This window comes from Leguminivora glycinivorella, chromosome 12, assembly GCF_023078275.1.
Source record: "Leguminivora glycinivorella isolate SPB_JAAS2020 chromosome 12, LegGlyc_1.1, whole genome shotgun sequence".
Taxonomy (NCBI): Eukaryota; Metazoa; Arthropoda; class Insecta; order Lepidoptera; family Tortricidae; genus Leguminivora; species Leguminivora glycinivorella.
Genome location: NC_062982.1, coordinates 24,134,352 through 24,158,354, shown reverse-complemented (window position 1 = coordinate 24,158,354; position 24,003 = coordinate 24,134,352). Strand labels below are relative to the sequence as shown.

The 24,003-nt window shown below is 38.0% G+C and overlaps 1 protein-coding gene across 1 annotated transcript in view; it reads left to right on the top strand.

The window, feature by feature from the left end:
* The first annotated feature begins 419 nt into the window (after nt 1–419).
* LOC125232137 (fatty acid synthase) overlaps nt 420–24,003 on the top strand; it is a 73,960-nt gene continuing 50,376 nt past the window's right edge. The window contains exon 1 of the mRNA XM_048137766.1: nt 420–669. The gene's annotated coding sequence lies outside the window, so the exon portion shown is untranslated. The remainder of the gene's footprint in view (nt 670–24,003) is intronic.

Below are 24,003 nucleotides of genomic sequence, written 5' to 3'. Positions count from 1 at the left end.
TGCTCATTAGGGTTGAGATGAGATATATGGTTATTCTTTCGTAGCAATGACAAGCAGCAAAGTTTATAGTTTAGTTTCGACATCGACTGTACACGTTTACATGCAGAAATAAGTACCTAACCATGTTTTGCGATATTGGTTATCGGCAATGTTTAAAGTTCTACAAATGTCCAATTATGCAATTAATCAGTGCATATATCGCTGCTGATATTGTAGAGGTCACATCCGTGTTTAAATTGTGTAAGGTGAAGTCCGTGTCAAAAACTGTAATGATTAAGTAATTATAATTACACTAGTGGAGTAGTCTAGATTGGTGGGACTTGGCGGGACGGGACGGCGTTGAGCACTAAGCACGGCACGGCGCACGGCAGCCAGCTGATCGCCGCGTGCCGAGCACGGCGCGTGACGCGCGCGGGCCGGCTCGCCATTGGCCGCGTGCACGTGGCCTGATCTCGCACCATGGCAACGCCGCCCCGCGCCGCCGGCAGACACCGCGACGCGCCCGCCGCAGCGACCCGTCTCCAGTCCACCCCGTTCCCACCAGCGCGACGGACGCTCACGCGACAATCCCGTCGGTCGATATTGCCGTACAACCTTATTTAATCCTGTGACATATTGCTTGCAGTAAGCTGTAACATTACAAAGTGCTCCTCCCTAAATACTTAACAAGTGAGTGGTTTAAATTGTTTCCTTTTCGCTACTTACATCGAGGTTACACCTAGGAATTATACCGCAAGAGCACGGGAAGCTGTTGCGATCAATCGCATTTTTGACAAGTTCAAGGCCACGGTGGCCGTTCGGTCATTTTCCTGGTCCTATTAGAATTTGGTTTTGTGTTTAGATTTCTCTCATTTATTTATAGTTAGGAATAGTTTACAATGACTGCGGTCATCTCAGCAGGTCATTGTTTACAATCATCACATTGTTTGGTGTCAATGTTTATACATATTTCCGCGCCAAGTTAGTTCAATTAAATTCTTATTAGAACTATGATTAATTCACATTTGAACTCCGCTACTTAATTAAATTATTACATTTATGTATTTTTATAACTAATAACACACCATGTACAGTTGTGCAAACATTAAATAATTAATTTAAAATAATTCTAGGAAAGTCGGAATTAATCCTTCTCCGTTACGATTATGACACTTAGGACGATAATTTTCGTTTCGGTGGATTTTTCCCGTTGCATAGCAATGGGATTATTAGCAAATTAGAGTTTTTTTTAAGGCTGCTTTCAAAAAAAACGTCAAAAGAATGTAAAATTGATAGTTTTAGTCGGTGAAATACTACACTTTCCGTTATCCAATAGATTTATTTAATTCAAGTTCCAGTTAGAGCATCTTATTATCTTGATTTTTATAAGACTGGATTTTTGAAAACTAACTCACTAAAATAATTATGAATTTTTCTCTAATGCACGTTTAGAAAAACGCACGTATAGAGCTGAATCAGTCGATCTTATTTGTAAAATTTGGACAATTTTGAATATTAAAACGGGTAAATTTATAATTCGTATATCCTGTACCACAATCATTTCAGACTAGATTTTTATTTTAAGTTTTTGAAAAAGAGTAAACTAGCCTAAGGCGAATTCAATTTTTTTCAGAAATTACCTAAAATTAAGTGACAATTTCTTTGAAAATCTACATCACATCGAAGTAAGTTTTGTACTAAATTAATCTGCAACGTTTACTTAAATTGCTGTTATGCCTTAGTGATTATAAATTGCTATTATTGATTTTTGCCAATTTTTTGAAAACGAGCCTTCACCGGTACAATTATTACCACTTTTGGACATTTTCTCATATTTTGTTAGACCAAGTAGAAAAAGTCCTATAATGTGATATATACTCGTATTTATAAACTACTCGCAAAGCCCTTTAATTTGATACCACACACGGTATGATCGAGCGCTCGGTTGCGATTTCACTATTTTTAACACGAAAGCCCTCTTAAAACATTAGTTCTTTAAACAGTGAAACGAAGGTACAGTCGAGTTCATAAATATGTGTACATTTATTCACCTTATTGCAACGAGTTAAGGTGAAGAAATGTACACATTTATGAACTCGACTGTAGAATCGCTTCGGAGCGGCCTACTTGCTTACACATATCTGAACATGCCTCTACCTACGTATGCGTTAGAGCGTTTTCACATTATCCGATCGGACATCGGATATTGGTGCGTGTTCACATATGTATGAGCACCTCGGCCGCTCACATCACAGATACCCGATATCGGATGTAGGAAGGATGTCAAGGACGTGCGTATTATGTATCCATCCTACATCCGATATCGGAACGGATGATGTGAAAACTCACTTAGTCCTGATACCTTGCATTGACAATTGGAATTATGTGTTGTGCATTGCAATCCAAGAGTTTGCGCAGAGAGAGAGGATCGCATAATTAATATATGTATGGGGCCCCACCTCATACATTTTACGAGTCCTCTCTTTCCGTACAGACTAGTATCTAATCTATTTTTATTCTGCACTTAGTATTAGTAGTACCTACTTGTTAAGTAGCAGCTAAAGAAGTATCCATACTAATGTTATAAATGGGAAAGTGTGTGTGTCTGTTTGTTTGTCCGTCCTTCACGGCAAAACGGAGCGACGAATTGTCGTGATTTTTTAAGTGGAGATACTTGAAAGGACGGAGAGTGACATAGGCAATTTTTTGTTTTGTCTCTTTCTAACGCGATCGAAGCCGCGGGCAAAAGCTAGTCTAAAATAAAGCTATTTCAGGGCCTCAAAACTTTCAGGGTAGGATCAGATCAGATACCTAGAAAAATAATTAAATTAAAAAATAGAATAAAATAATAAATACAATGAAAGTCGTGGTCAAATTGCAGCCAGTTGCTAGTGATTAATTAATAATTGTGTAGTCGTCTCAATGTTATCGATATCGATATGAAGCATATTCAAAATCATAATGGCAATAATTTAATGTAACTTCTCGAACTAACCGTCATAAAAACTATGCCATGCAATTTATGACTGCAGCAGTATAAAGATAAAAAAATCCTCTCATAGGAGTAGAGTTACTCGATAGCCGAGCGTAAATGTATGCAAAAAATGAACAGCGCCCTCAAACGGTTAACAAAGTAACTAGAACCAAAAATGACATTACGTTTTCCGTTTTGTTTACGCTATTGAGTAACGTATATATAACGTCGAATACTCTGAAGTGCGGAGCAGTGTGATGCGAAATGTATGTCTAAGTTTATCGATATCGACAACTTTCATTTGCCCTTGCACAATTAATAGCGTCAAACCAAATTTACTGGGATAGCTAATTCTTATGAGGAGGTAGAAAAAACGCCGCCTTCATATGTTCTATTTTTACTTGTAGAATTCTCCTTTATAAAATCAAGTTCAATAATATGTTACATAATGAATAACGCAAATATACATTACAGGATCTTATTTGTAAAGTCATAAGAACTTATCACACATTTTTGCGTTTTTTTACGGCCTTCGAAGGGAAATTTTTCAATTTCAGCACCATCTTTTGGATTATTATTTTTATGATAGCAATCCGTTTGTTTCCGTTTTTGATCTCGAATTAGATCACCGACTTTAGTGGGAGTGCTAGCCCGTCCACTCAATGGCGAATTTGACAGTTTCCTTTGTTGTCATAATATGTTATAATACTTAGTGTTGTAAAGAGGGGGACATTGAGGACAATGGTTTACATCCCAAAAAAAATTCAATAAACCATTGCCAAAATTAATAAATATTTTTTTTTTAGTTTGATAAGGAAGTTTGTACTTGTGACATATTAAATCAATATAAAATAGCCGAAAACTCGTTGATTTGAAGCCATAAAAAGATTAAAAAGTATATTTTATTCACGACTCCATACTCGGTAGCTCTTGCGAATTTGTTCAAATAACACGAGAACAAATTTAACTCGTTTTCAATAACAAAGTGCGGAATCGCCAGAAACTATTACCAATTTTTATCATAAGGGCCGACAAAACAGACTGTTAACCAACTTTAGATCACATACAAGTTGCAGTTAGATTACAGTCCGTCTGTGTATAAATGTGACTTATGTGAGTATGTGACGATTAAAGTCACTGTAGGTACTGTCAAAGTCGCAAAACTGTCTTACATAGACTCAAGTAAATTTTCCACAATTAAAGTAGCAAAGACGCGAAAGCACGAAAGTTGATTGAAGGTGACCTCTATGACGAACTTGACCCAATGTTTATGTTCTGATCGACGTCCATTAAGATAACAATGTGTCAAATCGTACCTATCGGGGGAGCGGTAATAAACCACTTCACGATACTCGTATGTTTTAATAACAGTAAAACATATGTGCAAAAACTTACGAATACGATACGTAATCTGTCACTATGCTGAATTTAAGAACAGGCGGACGTTAACTTACGTACGTACGCGGACGGTCGCGCGACGGCGATGCGACGCATACGAAATCAAACCTTATCGATATGGAAGTAGACGATGCGATGAGACGCGGCGGCGACGGTCGCGCGACCGTCGCCCACGCAAGACACGGCGTTAGTCGTATGCTCTTGTCCGAGTAGGACTCGTGGTCATTGGGGTCGTTGTGCTGCCCATAGAGTATATTGAATATGGTGCTGCCTTTTAGGCGATTAAGAGCGCTATGACAAAAAAAGGCGATATATTGTAAAATGCACAATATTTATCGACAAAATTGTACACTTTGCTCATACTAAAAGACAGTGAAAGTACTTGTTTCAGTTAGAACATCTTATTAACTGTCGGTTAAATAAAAAACATATGAAAAAAAAAGCTTTTTCAATTAGTAATGATTGTTTTTCTGATGCTCGTTTAGGAAAAACCGCGTGAAGCACAGAATTCGGAGCTCTTATTATGTACAATTTGATAAGATCACTCTCATAAATGAGGTAAATTTAAGTTCCAAATATCTTGTACTTAAGGCCCATTAAACAATATTTATCATTTAATCCTTTGAAATTGAGAAATTGAAAGTAAAACGAACTCAATTTTGTCTTGAAAATACATCGAAACAAGTGATCATTTCTCCGAAAATCTACATGTTATCGAAGTTATTTTAGTATATAAATAATCTGCACAATGTGCTTAAACTGCTGTTATCCATTTGTCGTTATAATATTTTATCATGATTTTTTGCCAATTTTTTGAAAACTAGCCTTCCTGTCGCTATTTTACCGGCGACGGACGCCTGCGATTTCAGTGCCGCGCCGGAGCTCGAGCAGGTAAGACGTATGTCGCTTTGGTCTCCGAGTTTTCATCGCAAACGTCGAGAATATTTATTGTTGTGTGGGTCGGACGCCTTGTTTCTACACGGGCTATCCTCGCATTGTGTGTGTGTAAACAGCGACCAACGAATTTGATCCTAGATCCGTAAATATTTGCTTTTGTAATACTTTGTTATGTTTGAATGTTAAAGTATTACAACGTTGTGATGATAAAAATGTGAAAATTACAATACGGTCAAGATGATAAGACACATCAAGATGGTACTCGGGATCTGATGATGGAGCCAGAAGGTGGTCACCAGTACCAGTGAACCATGTAAGTAAACGACTTCGTGTTTAGGCTCGTTGGGTTCGTCTCAACAAGACCTTTGACAAGAGGTGGTACTCAGGGTCTGATGATGGAGCCAGATGGTGGTCACCAGTACCAATGAACCATATAACTAAACCCAGAGATGGGGAAATCGTAATCGATTCCGGATTACACGATTACTTGATTTTACTTTGTAATCTGACACTACTGGGTGTCAGATTACTTGTAATGTAATCAAGTGAAACGGTAAATTACCATTACATGTAAAGGAATCACTAATCATCTATACAATCATTACTATTACCAATAACTCGGAATCATAGTCGATTCAAAATAACTGAAATTATTGACTTGATTACTTTCAGATTACGAATATGTAGTACCTCAGATTGCCGACTGTCACTTTGACACAAAAGTCATCATGGGTGTCGTAAAATAGGTTTTAGGGGTGCTGATTCCAAAATTAATGACCAATGTGGAATCTGACATTGCTGACTGTCACTTTGACACAAAAGTCGTCATGGGTGTCGTAAAATAGGTTTTAGGGGTGCTGATTCCAAAATTAATGACCAATGTTCAATCTGACATTGCTGACTGTCACTCTGACACAAAAGTCGTCATGGGTGTCGTAAAATAGGTTTTAGGGGGTGCTGATTACAAAATGAATGACCAATTTGGAATCTGACAGTGCTGACTGTCACTTTGACACAAAAGTCGTCATGGGTGGCGTAAAATAGGTTTTAGGGGGTGCTGATTCCAAAATTAATGACCAATGTGGAATCTGACATTGCTGACTGTCACTTTGACACAAAAGTCGTCATGGGTGTCGTAAAATAGGTTTTAGGAGGTGCTGATTCCAAAATTAATGACCAATGTTCAATCTGACATTGCTGACTGTCACTCTGACACAAAAGTCGTCATGGGTGTCGTAAAATAGGTTTTAGGGGGTGCTGATTCCAAAATTAATGACCAATTTGGAATCTGACATTGCTGACTGTCACTTTGGCACAAAAGTCGTCATGGGTGTCGTCAAATAGGTATCCGGAGGTGTTTGAAAACTAATGACCAATTTGGAATCTGACACTGTTGACTGTCACTTTGACACAAAAGTGATCATGGGTGTCTTCAAATAGGTTTTCATGGGTACTGATCTCAATATTAATGATCAATTTGGAATCTGACATTGCTGACTGTCACTTTGACATAAAAGTCGTTATGGGTGTCGTCAAATAGGTTTCCAGGGGTACTGTGCAATGTCAGGTTCCAAATCGGTCATAACTTTTTAAATCATTTCATTAATTTTGGAATCAGTACCCCTAAAAACTATTTGACTACACCCATGATTCCTTTTGTGTCAAAATGACAATTAGCACTGTGAGATTCCAAAATAGTCGTTAATTTTGGAATCAGCACCCCCGGAAACCTTTTTGACGACACCCATGACGACTTTTGTGTCAAAGTGACAGTCAGCAATGTCAAGATTCCAAATCGGTCATTAATTTTCAAATCAGCACCTCCGGAAACCTATTTGACGACACCCATGATGACTTTTGTGTCAAAGTGACAGTCAGCAATGTTAGATTCCACATTAGTCATTATTTTTGGAATCAGCACCCCTAAAACCTATTTTACGACACCCATGATGACTTTTGTGTCAAAGTGGCAGTCAGCAATGTTAGATTCCACATTGGTCATTATTTTTGGAATCAGCACCCCCTAAAACCAATTTTACGACACCCATGACGACTTTTGTGTCAAAGTGACAGTCAGCAATGTCAGATTCCACATTGTTCATTAATTTTGGAATCAGCACCCCGGCAAACCTATTTGACGACACCCATGACGACTTTTGTGTCAAAGTGACAGTCAGCAATGTCAGATTCCACATTGGTCATTAATTTTGGAATCAGCACCCCCTAAAACCAATTTTACGACACCCATGACGACTTTTGTGTCAAAGTGACAGTCAGCAATGTCAGATTCCACATTGTTCATTAATTTTGGAATCAGCACCCCCTAAAACCTATTTTACGACACCCATGACGACTTTTGTGTCAAAGTGACAGTCAGCAATGTCAGATTCCACATTGTTGATTAATTTTGGAATCAGCACCCCCGCAAACCTATTTGACGACACCCATGACGACTTTTGTGTCAAAGTGACAGTCAGCAATGTCAGATTCCACATTGGTCATTAATTTTGGAATCAGCACCCCCTAAAACCAATTTTACGACACCCATGACGACTTTTGTGTCAAAGTGACAGTCAGCAATGTCAGATTCCACATTGTTCATTAATTTTGGAATCAGCACCCCCTAAAACCTATTTTACGACACCCATGACGACTTTTGTGTCAAAGTGACAGTCAGCAATGTCAGATTCCACATTGTTGATTAATTTTGGAATCAGCACCCCCGCAAACCTATTCGACGACACCCATGACGACTTTTGTGTCAAAGTGACAGTCAGCAATGTCAGATTCCACATTGGTCATTAATTTTGGAATCAGCACCCCCTAAAACCAATTTTACGACACCCATGACGACTTTTGTGTCAAAGTGACAGTCAGCAATGTCAGATTCCACATTGTTCATTAATTTTGGAATCAGCACCCCCGCAAACCTATTTGACGACACCCATGACGACTTTTGTGTCAAAGTGACAGTCAGCAATGTCAGATTCCACATTGGTCATTAATTTTGGAATCAGCACCCCCTAAAACCTATTTTACGACACCCATGATGACTTTTGTGTCAAAGTGACAGTCGGCAATGTCAGATTCCAAATCGGTCATTAATTTTTAAATCAGCACACCCGAAAACCTATACTCGTGGTATATGCACTTGAAATGTGAAAGTGAAAATGCTAGAATGACATGTAAACCACGAAGTTGTATAGTCATATTGTTCATTGGTATTGGTGACCACCATCTGGCTCCATCATCAGACCCTGAGCACCACCTTGAAGTAATTAGAATTGTATTTGTCTTATTTTATCATCATATTAATATATACTTTACTCTAATACTTATCATATAACAAAAGCAAATATTTGGGATGGGATCTACTTTTATAATTATTACTTTAATTTTTTAAATAAATTTTAACATAATTGATATTATTTCGCGCTATATTCTCGTATTTTCGTACAAAATAATGTTTATTAGAAACCAAAAGTTTATATCGAGATAGTAGATTGTGGTTGTTATCAAAATTCCATAGAAAGGATCAAGATTGTTTTGTCCATTATTGTAGTGCGAGCGAGTGATAAGACGTGCTAGAAAGGGTCGGCATATTGGGCTCGCGCGGCGGGTAAAATACCTAATTTCGCCCGACGCCGAAATGTTATAACGCTCTTAAGCCCAGTTTTGTGTTGCAGTGTTTGACTTTTATACAAACGTATTACATTTGCCAATGACTCGCGACAGATGTGCTTTCCGTCACCCTTAGATTCCTGCGTAGTAACGAAGTCTTCGTTTAAAATTTCAACAGAATGTATAATCATCATAAGGTCCCTTAAGAGGCCATTCAACGAAAACGTCGAAATAATGTAAAATTGTCAGTTTTAGTCGGCAAAATGCTACATTTTCCGTCATCTAACAGATATATTACGTTTAAGATTTCGATTAGGGCAGCTTCTTAACTTACAACTTGTAAGACTGTATTTTTAAAAACTAACTTAATTATGATTTTTTTTCTGATGCACGTTTAGGAAAACCCGCGTAAAGTGCTGACTTAGTCCGTCTAATTTGTAAAATTTGGACACTTGAATGTTTCGAGTGGTAATTTTGCATTAGGTATATCCTGTACTTGAAAATTCTAAGACCACTTCTTTGTTATAAGGCTTTAGAATAGAGTAAATGAGGATATGATGTATCCAATTTGTTTCAGAAATCACCTGAGAATAAGTGACAATTTCTTCGAAAAATTACGTGTTTTTGAAGTAGTTTTCATATAAAAATAATCGTGAGCGTCAGAATGGCGGGTGTACATTAAGCAATCTTTCAGGAGTAAGTGCTAGCAATGTGCCAAATGTGCGCCAAAATTCGAGCAATTTGGTTCGTACGTAAAAAGGAAAAAACAGAAACCTTTTATTTTAGGACTACTTTACTGCCCGTGTATTCGAGATTAAATTAAAACCATGATTATGTCCCTTTAGCGGCAACCCATACACACGCGCGACACGCCTCAAGCGACGCGCCCCAAGCGACGCGTCGCCTGGGGCGCGTCTTACGTCCTTCCTATACAAAAGGTACTGAGGAGACGTTTTTAGGGTTCCGTAGTCAACTAGGAACCCTTATAGTTTCGCCATGTCTGTCTGTCCGTCCGTCCGTCCGTCCGTCCGTCCGTCCGTCCGTCCGTCCGTCCGTCCGTCCGTCTGTCCGTCCGTCCGTCCGCGGATAATCTCAGTAACCGTTAGCACTAGAAAGCTGAAATTTGGTATCAATATGTATTTCAATCACGCCGACAAAGTGCAGAAATAAAAAATGGAAAAAAATGTTTTATTAGAGTACCCCCCCTACATGTAAAGTGGGGGCTGATATTTTTTTTCATTCCAACCCCAACGTGTGATATATTGTTGGATAGGTATTTAAAAATGAATAAGGGTTTACTAAAATAGTTTTTTGATAATATTAGTATTTTCGGAAATAATCGCTCCTAAAGGAAAAAAAAGTGCGTCCCCCCCCTCTAACTTTTGAACCGTATGTTTAAAAAATATGAAAAAAATCACAAAAGTAGAAATTTATAAAGACTTTCTAGGAAAATTGTTTTCAACTTGATACGTTCAGTAGTTTTTGAGAAAAATACGGAAAACTACGGAACCCTACACTGAGCGTGGCCCGACACGCTCTTGGCCGGTTTTTTAAATTACACTCGGGCGGTGTGGCGCTGACGTCCTTTCCGCGTCTTAAGACATGCGTCGCCTGTGTGTGGATAGTCCCTTAAGCTGTAAAAACATAAAATTGTAATTAAACGCGAAAAAACGGGTCGTTTATGCAAAAAAATATATATATTTCTACAGTCTCTCAACGTTCTCATAACGACGAACCACACGGAGGAGAAATGTGAAAACTATGTCATAAATAAATAAAAAAACAGTTAAATTGTACGGAACCTTATTAGGTGGGTAAGTCCAAATCGCACTTGGCCGGTTTTTTTAATCAAAGAAGTAGGTACTCGTAAACCGAAATTCGCATGATTGTTACAAGGTCAACTCAGAATTGACGTCTATCTGTTTAATTAATTAATTATAGCATTTCGCGTTAAACAACAAAATAAACTTACGGGAACGGAAAACGCCCTGACGACTTCAGCTGGCACGTACGTGACTACGTGTAATTAAATATCGTTTAATAAGAGACAGGATCATTTTATTATGAAAAGGGTAATTTTCTGAGAATACCCAACCAACCCATCCCTGACACTCCGTTTTCGTTAGTTTGCTCCATCAACGCCGGCGTAGCCGAAATGAAAATCGTTGAGACGTTGACACTAGACGCTAATAAAACCGCAGTCTGGCTCTGTCGCGCCAATACGGTAGAGCGATAGAGATAGCTACGATATTAATATTACCGTAAGCATTAGTGCATTTGGCTAACATACCCAGATCCAATTGCGTAGGTATCGTTCGCTACGGTGCGGCAACAATTGCACGTTTGGCTAAAGGCCTTAATTTTATTGCTACGAACATTTTATTTTCATTTTGAATGTTTCTTTCTTATTAAATATTGATATTCTCTGAAATTCCTCAAGATCCTCATTTATTTATTTACATATGCTCTGACGATATTCAAGTCATTGGCAAATATTCTTGACGAAACACTTAACGCAGCATACTTGTCTTGTACTTTAATGAACGTTTAGCGTAATTGTGTGACTTCCTTGAACTCGGCAAACAACTGTTCATATAGGTAATATCTATTCTGGTACGTTGAGGATATTTGTATGATTGTCAATTTCACTGAAACGTGAACAGTGTTATATGCTCTGCCTACCCCTTTTTGGAATCCAGTAGGGTAGGGTGTTGCTGTTGCTTATTTTATCGAAGTTAAAATAGTCTATGGCTCACCCTCTTGTTCTCTGTCACAAAAAAAACTATTGTAATTTATTTCATAATTTTCCGTTAGGTGCATTTTAGAACTTTTTTTTTCAAAGTGCGGTAGCGACCCCTAAAATGTTTTTTTTTTTAATTATCAATGGGCTTACTCTTCGCCACAGACTAGCCAAACTGCCAAAGGCAAAGGCGTGGCCTACGATGGAGTGAGCTCGCCCAGATGCCTGTTCCCCCTTAATTTGAAATGGAAAATTCAAAAAAAAAATACTAAGGTTTTTAGTGGCAGAGAACAATTTTAGGGGATGAGACAGAACATTTTCAATTCGAAAAAATAAGCAACACCCTATGGATAGTATTATGTACTAGCTTTTGCCCACAGCTTCGCTCGCGTCAGAAAGAGACAAAAAGTAGCCTATGTCACTCTCCATCCCTTCAACTATCTCCACTTAAAAAATCACGTCAATTCGTCGCTCCGCGTTTTGCCTTTTTTCAAACAAACAGACACAGACACTTTCCCATTTATAATATTAGTATGGATAATAATAATGTTGTATTCCCACAAAAACTTCAAGATATCTTGAGATCTAAAATGCTAGATTCTCAACTAGCGAACTCCGAGTTTAGCAAATGATCTCTGCAACGTAGATGTAGAGTTGTGAATGCTAATTCGTACCGGCGCTACCGGTTCCGAGGATGACGCAAGAGGACTTTTAAATATTACAATGTTGACGATAGAGCTTAGACACTCTACCAAGAGATTTTGACGTTTTTGAATACGTTGACTATTGGTTTGTATATATCTAGGTCCGATCTCCGTCATCCGATTTCTTTCCGTCGTCTTTCGGAGGTAGTGCGTAAATCCATACTTCCATACTTTTGTTTCTGATATTTTAAATAGGAGTGTGTGTGTAATTGTGTAATGTCCGTCTTTCACGCCAAAACGGAGCGACGAATTGACGTGATTTTTTAAGTGGAGATAGTTGAAGGGATGGAGAGTGACATAAGCTTTTTGTCTACATTTTACCCCCCCCCCCCTACTGATATCTTATTTTCACAAGTTCGGATCGGGCATAGTGCGAAACTGCGAAACCACCGCTTTGCTCTGTATGAAAAGAACATGACCGTTCTTCAAATGACGTTGCATGCTGTTTCTCGGCCATGTTTCATTTCAACGTGACATATGACGTTCAGCTATCAAGGGGTTAAGACTCGCGGAGTGGAAAGGTCGTCATTTCGATATGTCACGCGATAGACAAGATAAATACGTCTCTCCGAGGCATTGCCGAGTACACACGCAACATAAAATCTACCGCTCTTCCGTATTGGGATTGGGGCGACAGAGCTAGAGGGCAGAGGGAGGAAGGTTACCAAGAACACCTAAAGTCACCAAAGGCAATATGTGTGACAGATTCACGCAAAGGTGCCCATGACGCTCGCAGCATTTCGGCTTTAGAACACAGACAGCTTTTGCACCAGGAACGATTCGGAGCGCGGGCGGCGGCCCTCTTCCCTTCTGTCAGAATTGATGGACCAATCCGAAACGCATAGATATATTAAGTGAAATTAAAACTATTTTAACTAACCTTGACCTTGAAATCCAAGTCAGGCGTCAGTCAGGCTGTTTCTGTTTCTATATTTACAACGAAAGACAAGTCTTTGAATTGAAGCTTTAATGAGTTATTATTATAAAAATAGTACATATAATTGACATACTTTACAATTGCACCCAGGCATTTTATGAAATTTCTAGTACAGATGTAGTGCGAAAAGCTTTTCCTTCGTATTTTTCCGGAAACGTTCGTATTTTTTCATGCCTGTTCAGACAGTGTACACAGATAGAAAAGATATTTTAATTTAAGACGGAAAACTCTCTCAAACACTGTTATTTAAAAGGAATAATATAATTCTTCGTCTAATAACATGGTCTTAACCTAAAGGGATATTCCTTTTTCAAAGAAGAATCAAAATTGTTCAGTCGTAACTTTATATACATTTGGTACAAATAGGACAGATTTAAATCAAAGAAGTATTTATTTGCAACAAAATATTACACCGTTTTAGTATGAATATGCTAGTTCTTAAAAAACGTCTTTGGTTCAAGTAACCTTTATCAAAGCAAAAATAAAAACCTGTTAAAAGAAGATTCACCACAATTTAACTACAAGAATTCTGCGTTTTTAATAGGAAATCATAATTTCTTAATTTAACTTTTACGTTCTACAGTCAAGACATAAAAGTTTAATTAAAAAAAATACACGGTTTTACGTCAAGATTTAGTTCAATCTTGGCTTGATTTTAATAGTTCTTGATTTGATGCTTTGCAACTCCATTCAAAGTTCCAGAATAACTTAAAACAAAAATAAACACAGATTTATGTCAAGATTTATTAAGTTCTTGGCTTTGTGTCACAAATTCTTGATTTAATGTCTACAAGCTCCATTTGAGAATCAACAAGTTCAAATCAAAAAATATCAAGGTTTTACTTCAAGATTTAGAACAATCTTGGCTTGATTATAATAATTCTTGGTTTGATGCTTATAGACTTCATTCATAATTCGAGCAGGTTTTAAATAAAAAATCAACACGGACTTAGGTCAAGATTTATTACATTCTTGGCTTCATATCACAAATTCTTGATTTAATGCCTACAAGTTCCATTTGAGAATCAACACGTTTAGATCGAAAAATAATAAAGTTTTGCTTCAAGATTTAGTTCGCGCGCCGAGCGGCGACACCGGTTTAGTTACCAAAAAACCCGCTAGATGGCGCTGACCCCAGCCCATAGAATTCGTACATCGCGGTGTTAAGATTTTTCCCGATTTGGTTAGGCTCGCCGGTTGGAACTTAATATGTATCGAATCATAGGAATACAAATTCCGACATAATAGCCCCCTGCTTCCCTCTGGGAACTACGCGCTATTATTGAGGACTATCCTAAACGTGCTTCCGCTCCAGTTCTCTCTCTCTCTCTCTAACTGGCTGGGGAACTCGAAATTATATATTTTAAATGAAATAAGATAAATTACATCCAAGTAGAGATGGGTAGTGAGTAAATACTCAAGAGTAAATATCGAGTAAATACTCAGTATTTACTCAAAATACCCGTATTTACTCGTTTTTACTCAAATTGTTGGGTATAAACTATTTCGCGTGCTGAAATGGAAATACAAATAAGAAATATTGGTGTACTTTGTTATCGGCTACTAAGTAATCAAATTTATATGAATTTTATTTTAAAGACGTGCTCTCCATACATGTAACTATTTTTCACAAAAATAAAATTCAGAAATTACCAGTGTGTCATACATCATCTGTAGCCTTACCATGACTTTTTTGAGTTAAAAAATACGTTACGTTTTCAGTGAGAGTTACGGAAAATGTATGGAAAAACTTAACAGCGCTCCAAGCGGAAACGCTCACGTACTAAAATTTTCATCGGTACCATAAGTTATTAACGTGTTTACTCCGAGTTTTCAATACGTTCCTAACTTTACAGCTAAGGCGCTCTCTTTCTAACTGTATGAAGTCAATAGAACCAGAACTATTTGACAGTCTCTAGTGAAAACTCAATACTTTACGTGAGTAATCATTGACAGTCACTAGCAAAGAATATAATACTCACTAGGAGAAGAACGATAACTCCATACAGAAATATGTCCCCTTCAAAAAGTTCGTTTATACTAGTGGCGCGCTAAATGTATAGCAGACAACCGGTTTAGCCTAGCGGTTCTTGGTAGTAGGTAATCCAATTTATTGTTCCAATTTATCCTGGGTTCGAACCCCGGCGAGGGTGTTTCTTTTTGTATTTTTTGTTTTTGTTCCTATAGCTTGGCCCAGTATGTTTTAAAATTTGGAAGTTCTTTATATAAAAAAATAGTAATAAATAAACTGTAACACATTTTTGGGCCTATTAAAATAGAAAGAGCTTAGGTAAGGAAATTTAATTTCTTAAAAAATAGCCATTTATTAAGCATTAATAATTATGAGCTATTATTTCCTATCAGTGATAATAAATATCTCTTGATTTAAATAAAATGCAATTTTACATAAAATTGATTTATTTATTGTTAATACATAACATTTAAAATCCATGTAGGCATGAATTTATGGAAACCTGCACTGAAAAATACACCATGCTACCTGATAAAAGAAACAGGCGTTTAGAGCACATTACATTTTTTTCAAGTAATAAATACTTACAAATAACGTAAACCATCTTAGGTATGTCCAAAAATTACAGGGAAAAATAATTTCCCTACTTGCTCTTGGCCACTTATGATACATTATAAATTACTACGTATATAATTATTATACTTAATTAAGTTTTACTCATTCGCATTGCTTTGGTTTCGTAAGTAAGAATAACTTTATACAGTAAAACGACTCATCAAGATTGCGGCGCATTATAATGCCAAAAAAATCAGTAGATAGGCAATAAGAAGAACAAGTGGGTAATGCACACCTTTTTTTAAATATATAAATCTATCTATTACTTATGCATTTTTGACAAAGACATTTTTGATTCAACAAAGAGAGTTTTACTGGAATTCAAAAGTTTTTGCGTCGGAAACTTAATTTATTACTTGGCTTTTGACTGTAAGTACCTAAATATTTATGGCTTGTGTAAGAAAAATACTTTAATACAGTACATAATAAATAAAAGTAAGAATATCATATCTTCATCATGCTCAATAGAAAACAAAAACAAATAGGTGATTAAGCGAAACTTATGAGAAAGCATATCTTTTGTCGTCATTTCAGGGTTAAATCCACAATAATAGTATTTTATGCAACTGGCGTTTAAGTGGTTTAAGTGAGGTCAAAAAAGACGTCAGTAATAATTTGAGGCGAAGCCAAAAATTGTTAATAAGGACGCCAGGAGTATTTTTGACTCCGTTAAACACTGTTGCATACAATACTTTTTCTGCGACCATGAACTTACTTTTTAATAGTTTTCTAGAATAACTTTCGTTAAATTCGCACTGTTTCATGTATTTTGACGCGTCGGCCTCCCCTCTGTTCCTGCCTCACCCTGTCGCTCGCACTCCCCCGCGCCGCCGGCATCCCCCGGCGCCCCGCGCACCCACGCTATATCCATTAAAGGCTTGCTAACAATGCTTTATAGATCAGTCAATGAATGCTCAAAAGGGGGGTCTAGGTGGAATGGCCAAAAGCAGAAAGTTTCACTACGGGATGTTGTTAGGGATAGTCAGGAGACATACATACTAAAAGTCCTCGGACTTTGGACGTGAGCTCGAAGAGGGGAATGAAAAAGGTCCCATTTTTTGGTTTTTTGCTCATATTTCAAAAACCGGCCAAGAGCGTGTCGGGCCACGCTCAGTGTAGGGTTCCGTAGTTTTTCGTATTTTTCTCAAAAACTACTGAACCTATCAAGTTCAAAACAATTTTCCTAGAAAGTATTTATAAAGTTCTACTTTTGTGATTTTTTTCATATTTTTTAAACATATGGTTCAAAAGTTAGAGGGGGGGGGGACGCACTTTTTTTCCTTTAGGAGCGATTATTTCCGAAAATATTAATATTATCAAAAAACGGTCTTAGTAAACCCTTATTCATTTTTAAATACCTATCCAACAATATATCACACGTTGGGGTTGGAATGAAACAAAATATCAGCCCCCACTTTACATGTAGGGGGTACCCTAATAAAACATTTTTTTTCCATTTTTTATTTTTGCACTTTGTTGGCGTGATTGATATACGTATTGGTACCAAATTTCAGCTTTCTAGTGCTTACGGTTACTGAGATTATCCGCGGACGGACGGACGGACGGACGGACGGACGGACGGACGGACGGACGGACGGACGGACGGACGGACGGACGGACAGACGGACGGACAGACAGACATGGCGAAACTATAAGGGTTCCTAGTTGACTACGGAACCCTAAAAACTATGCGTCATAAGAAATTTTGATTTACTACACTTTGAAAGCTTATAAAATTCTCTATAACTTTGATCTAGAAACTTTTTTTCTATTCTTAACCATTGTCTAGGTATGAGCTCCTAAAAACTGTTATTTTTTTTTTAAATCGCCCCCCCCCCCCCCCACTTTTTGTTTCACTTGAAAAATATTTATCTTAGACAAAAGTTTTCTTAAAAAATCTTGTAGATCAGTCAAATACCTTTCATAATAATTATGTGTACATATGCTTCTGTGTCATGTACCGTTGAATAATTATACGACTTTAAAACGAAATGAAACAACAAATGTATGTGATAAACGTGTAAAATGTGTATTTCATGAACATGATTGTATTACATACATACAACATACATACAATCACGCCTGTATCCCATAAAGGGGTAGGCAGAGCACATGAAACTACTAAAGCTTCAGGGCCACTCTTGGCAAATAAGGGGTTAAAAGAAAACGAAACTGGCATTGCAGTGACAGGTTGCCAGCCTCTCGCCTACGCCACAATTTAACCCATATCCCATAGTCGCCTTCTACGACACCCACGGGAAGAAAGCTGTATTACGATGCTGTATAAATGCATTCACACAATAGGTAACAATACAATTAGGGGTAATTCTCAAAATAGTGGCATCGTACCCTGCCATCACGTTTTTGAATAGAAAGTATGCGAAATATATAATTTTGACATATAATTAAAATTTTCATAAGGAGACATTAACGTGACACATCGAGGCCAAAACATATTTTTTCAATAAATATAATACTTTTGTAAAAAAAAATTAAAGAAGACCGTTTTCTACTGTACCCTGCCTTGTCACAACGCGACACTGCTCAAGTTTTCGCTCTATAGATTATTGAATTGCAGTTGCATGATAATAAAATATCGTTTTTTGTAGAGAATAGACTACTATATTCTTAAATATACGTTGCACGGGATGTTTCGATTACTTTTGAACACAAATTTTCACGTTCAAAGTTTGTCCAGCGATATTTTCTCCATATCCTGTGCGTCGCAGTATTGCACCTTACTCACACACAGAAAGTCTTATTAAGACCCTAATATACGTAAAACACGTAGCCAGTACGGTTCTAGCCGCCGGTGTAAAGGTTTGTGTGTGAGGTGCTGCGGTCTTGTGGTTAGAAGTTTTCAAAGTGTGACGTTCGGAGTTTGTAACAGGTATGTCCACTTTATTCTGGCACGATTATTTTAAAATATTAATACGGCAGTTTTTTTACTAATAACATTTTAATGTTGTATTGAAGTATAACTATTTATATTATAGTTATGACAGTTGTATTATCAACAGTTTCGGAGATAATATCTAGTTAATCGGATTTTCACTACACCCTGTGTAACTTTATCCTGCCATCACTCTGCAGGGTAAAGTGACTGTTGACAGGATAAAGAAACACAAGTAAAAAAAAGCTATTTTGACATGGTTTTTACTAACTTGCAATGTATGTATGTATGTACATTTGTATGTATGTTGAGGTCAAATCTTGCAACCCAATTTGAAGCAGAAATTTTCAACCGACTGAGCTGAAATTTTGTATACACGCTGCGGATGACGTTCGCATATAAGCGCCGATATGGGGCATTGGGTCCTTCGATATTGGGCAATATTCTGCCCAGCGCCGAAGCAGCCCCGACGAGGCTAGGAACCAATTTGATTAAATGTTCCTCGGAGTCCCAATTTTGGTTTAAATTTAAGTCCAAGTATTTAATTTGGGGCGCAAACGGGACCGCCTCACCGCCAACAGGCAACATCCCTATCGCTCTTGCATATAGGCACGTCAGAACCAGATTGCGTTTCGATCGGCGTATAGCGTCAACGATTGTCATTTTGGCTAGGTCGGCAGCGATCACTTTCTTCGGGCAGAAGCCAACCTTACCCTCGAAAACCACGTCATCGGTCACGTCATCGTCGTGGCAAGTAACACCGCAAGCCCAAACAAATTAATGCGCCCAACTGTGAGCTCAGTTGCCACTGTGGCTCTCCTTATTATACTGGTACTTTCTTCCCCTCACGCCTATTATTGTGTCATCGGCATAACAAATGGTGATCATGCGGAAAAGTTGGACTATTCTGATAGCCAAGTCAAAGCCAATGCTCCAGAGCAGACGCCCAGTACCGACCCCTGTGGAAAACTGTGGGTAGGTTATGATTATTATGATCATATGCATGTGGATAAGAAGAAGAATAAGGAAGTTAGTCTTGAATTGAGCACGTAGTCTCATTGACCTGTCCCTATACGTTTACATGGCGCAGCCGGTTGGAGCACCACACTCCATTCGTCTTTCTAGGTATCTTCCTCCTGATTCATTGAGCACTACTCTATGTGCAAAGTGAATGATGATCTTCAAATAGAAAGGCGCATCGTGGAAGCAATGCGCCTTTTTTATTACCACATAAGGAAGAGAGCCGAAGTAATTGGCAATGTCAAGAGATACTGCGATGGCTCCCTGCCTTTTCTCTGCTACCAGACCGCTGTATTTATGCAGCGCATCAATTGCGTCTACCGCTCCTCCCAGAATCCGATCTCTGATGTTTGGGCACGTGTCTTCCAATATGCGTGCACAGCAGTAGATGAGACTTACGATGATGCGCTCAAACATCGTGCCAGTTTCATCTAGGAGGGCAATGGTACGGTATCCTAAGGGACAGTCAGCTGGACTACCCTTTTTTCGAAAGGCACAGTCTGCCCACCTTCCAACGAAAATTGATACCCTCACGGAGGCAGTTGTCAATGTGGCCACGTAATCTACATCTAAGATGTTTAAAGAGCCAAGGCACACCGTCCGGCCCTAGAGTGGCCCTCATTTTAAATGCTGACCTCATTATCTCGACATCTGTTACCAAGGGGACATCAAGGAGATGAACCGACTCCTCCACTGGGGCAGCCATTGCAGGCATTACATGCACAAGCACAACTCATATTGTGAATCATGATATGTGCTTTGTTGTTTTACAAGACTGTGATTATAGGTACTTATTTATTTATTCGTTATTGCACATAAAAAATAAGTACAAATGGAGGACATAATGCCTTAAGGCATTCTCTACCAGTCAACCACTGGGTCAAAAAGAAACATTTGATACGTGCAGGCATCGTGACAGAAAACAATAATCAGATATCACTTACTATACTTCAACTGTTTTGAATAAAAAATAATGGATTATTGTTTAAAAATATTTTTTTTTTTGTTTTTGTTTCTACTTAAAGAAAGTATTTATATATATTTGAATCCTAACAAAATCATAATAGTCGATATATGTTGAATTATTAGTGGTAAACTGGTTTTTTTCATTCAAACTCTCTTTATCCTGCCACGTTTTCCCTGCTACCCTGTCTATTCACTTTCTCCTGTATGTTTAAAATTTCAACTCGCCATAAGTTCTACGTTTTTACGACTATTTCGTTCCCTTCCGCAAATTCCGTATCATTGATGCACTCAAAAACATATTTAAATCCAAAAAGGTATGAAAAACCATTTTCATTTTTTTCTATTAACTTTACCCTGCCGGTGCCACTTTTTTGAGAATTAACCTTAGCTGTACATAAAGGCCTTCTCACACCCACATCTACCACTACTACAATCTCTGGTGCACCGGCAAAATATTAACTTCAGTATTTCTTCCGGAGCAGCTGGTACTTTGGTTTGCACAGGAATCAGTAAGTTGCTTTCGTTCCGTGCCCATCCCCATTCATCATCCTCCTTGCGTTAGATATCCCGGCATTTGCCACGGCTCATGGGAGCCTGGGGTCCACTTTGACAACTAATCCCAAGATTTGGCGTAGGCACTAGTTTTACGAAAGCGACTGCCATCTGACTTTCCAACCCTAACTAGGACTTATTGGAATTAGTCCGGTTTCTTCACGATGTTTTCCTTCATCGAAAAGCGACTGGCAAATATCAAATGACATTTCGCACATAAGTTCAGAAAAAAGTCACTGGTATATTAGCGAGGGAGGTAAAAAAAGTGTGGAATACTGATACAACTAACTAACATATAGTTTCGGAGGTAAGAACTGAAAATAACAGCTTAAGTTACAATTATGTCCTAACTCTTAAAAGTTTTACACTACTATTCTACTTTAAATCAAATTTTAACGTAAAAAACGGGCCAAGAGCGTGTCGGGCCACGCTCAGTATAGGGTTCCGTAGTTTTCCATATTTTTCTCAAAAACTACTGAACCCATCAAGTTCAAAACAATTTTCCTAGAAAGTCATCTTTAAAGTTCTACTTTTGTGATTTTTTTCATATTTTTTATTAAACATATGGTTCAAAAGTTAGAGGGGGGGGGGCGCACTTTTTTTCCTTTAGGAGCGATAATTTCCGAAAATATCAATATTATCAAAAAACGATCTGATTAAACTCTTATTCATTTTTAAATACCTATCCAACAATATGCCACATGTTGGGGTTGGAATGAAAAAAAATATCAGCCCCCACTTTACATGTAGGGGGGGTACACTAATAAAACATTTTTTTCCATTTTTTATTTTTGCACTTTGTTGGCGTGATTGATATACATATTGGTACCAAATTTCAGCTTTCTAGTGCTAACGGTTACTGAGATTATCCGCGGACGGACGGACGGACGGACGGACGGACGGACGGACGGACAGACAGACATGGCGAAACTATAAGGGTTCCTAGTTGACACCGGAACCCTAAAAAAGGTTTTTACTTGACGAATACTGGACCAAGTGCGCTAAATACTCGTATACTGGATCAAGTACTCTATATCATAAACTGTTATAAATTTGAAATCCTCATGAAAGCAGAAATAACCTCATTGATTTCGTTAAAACAAATCCGAATTTTTATGTTATTACGTGAACAAATATGTTAGTTAAAATGTTACTTTGTACCCTTGAACGGCTCTCCTGTAAAATCATGATTTTGCACTTGCCTCAGTATCCTTAGGAGGTATCGATATAACTTACACGTGTTTTAATTTACTCGCTGCCTCTTTGGGCGGGACGGTATTAATCGGTCTTCTTTGTTTGTTTGAAATGTTGTTGGTCTCACACCTTACTACTGTTGACAAACACTGCAATTCTCTATTATAACCTTGTGTGTTACTGTGTTTGTTGTCCCAAATAAATTAAACAAATTGAAACTGTTTCTTCCACGTCGTCTGGATCAGATGTGACAAATGTATCTTAGACAATATCCTCCCCGCCGTTATCATCAGTGTCTTCCTCTATCCTGGCGGTGTCGTTGACTTTCGATCCGGAGGTCGCGGGTTCGAACCCGACTCGTGCCAATGACTTTATTCGGAACTTATATGCGAAATGTCATTTGATATTTGCCAGTCGCTTTTCGGTGAAGGAAAACGTCGTGAGGAAGCCGGACTAATACCAATAAGTCCTAGTTACCCTTCGGGTTGGAAAGTCAAATGGCAGTCGCTTTCGTAAAACTAGTGCCTACGCCAAATCTTGGGATTAGTTGTCAAAGTGGACCCCAGGCTCCCATGAGCCGTGGCAAATGCCGGGATATCTAACGCAAGGAGGATGATGAATGGGGATGGGCACGGAACGAAAGCAACTTACTGATTCCTGTGCAAACCAAAGTACCAGCTGCTCCGGAAGAAATACTGAAGTTAATATTTTGCCGGTGCACCAGAGATTGTAGTACTGATAGATGTGGGTGTGAGAAGGCCTTTATGTACAGCTAATTGTATTGTTACCTATTGTGTGAATGCATTTATACAGCATCGTAATACAATCATGTTCATGAAATACATATTTTACACGTTTATCACATACATTTGTTGTTTCATTTCGTTTTAAAGTCGTATAATTATTCAACGGTACATGACACAGAAGCATATGTACACATAATTATTATGAAAGGTATTTGACTGATCTACAAGATTTTTTAAGAAAACTTTTGTCTAAGATAAATATTTTTCAAGATATGGAGCAATCTATGAAACAAAAAGTGGGGGGGGGGGGGACGATTTAAAAAAAAATTAACAGTTTTTAGGAGCTCATACCTAGACAATGGTTAAGAATAGAAAAAAAGTTTCTAGATCAAAGTTAAAGAGAATTTTATAAACTTTCAAAGTGTAGTACCTAAACCAAAATTTCGTATGACGCATAGTTTTTGAAATATGAGCAAAAAACCAATAAAATGGGACCTTTTTCATCCCCCCCTCTTCGAGCTCACGTCCAGTCCGAGGACTTTTAGTATGTATGTCTCCTGGCTATCCCTAATAACATCCCGTAGTGAAACTTTCTGGTTTCGGCCATTCCATCTACTCGTTGACCAAGCTATTAAGACGATACGGTAGGGGTCAATTTTCCATACAAACGCTCTCGACTATTTCCTCCCTGCAGGCCTAGCACATGATGGCCGCGGGAGTATGTCGCCGCGAGATAGACTACCTGTCCTTATGTCATTAATACAATTAGACAAAGACGTGTCATCTATCTCGCGG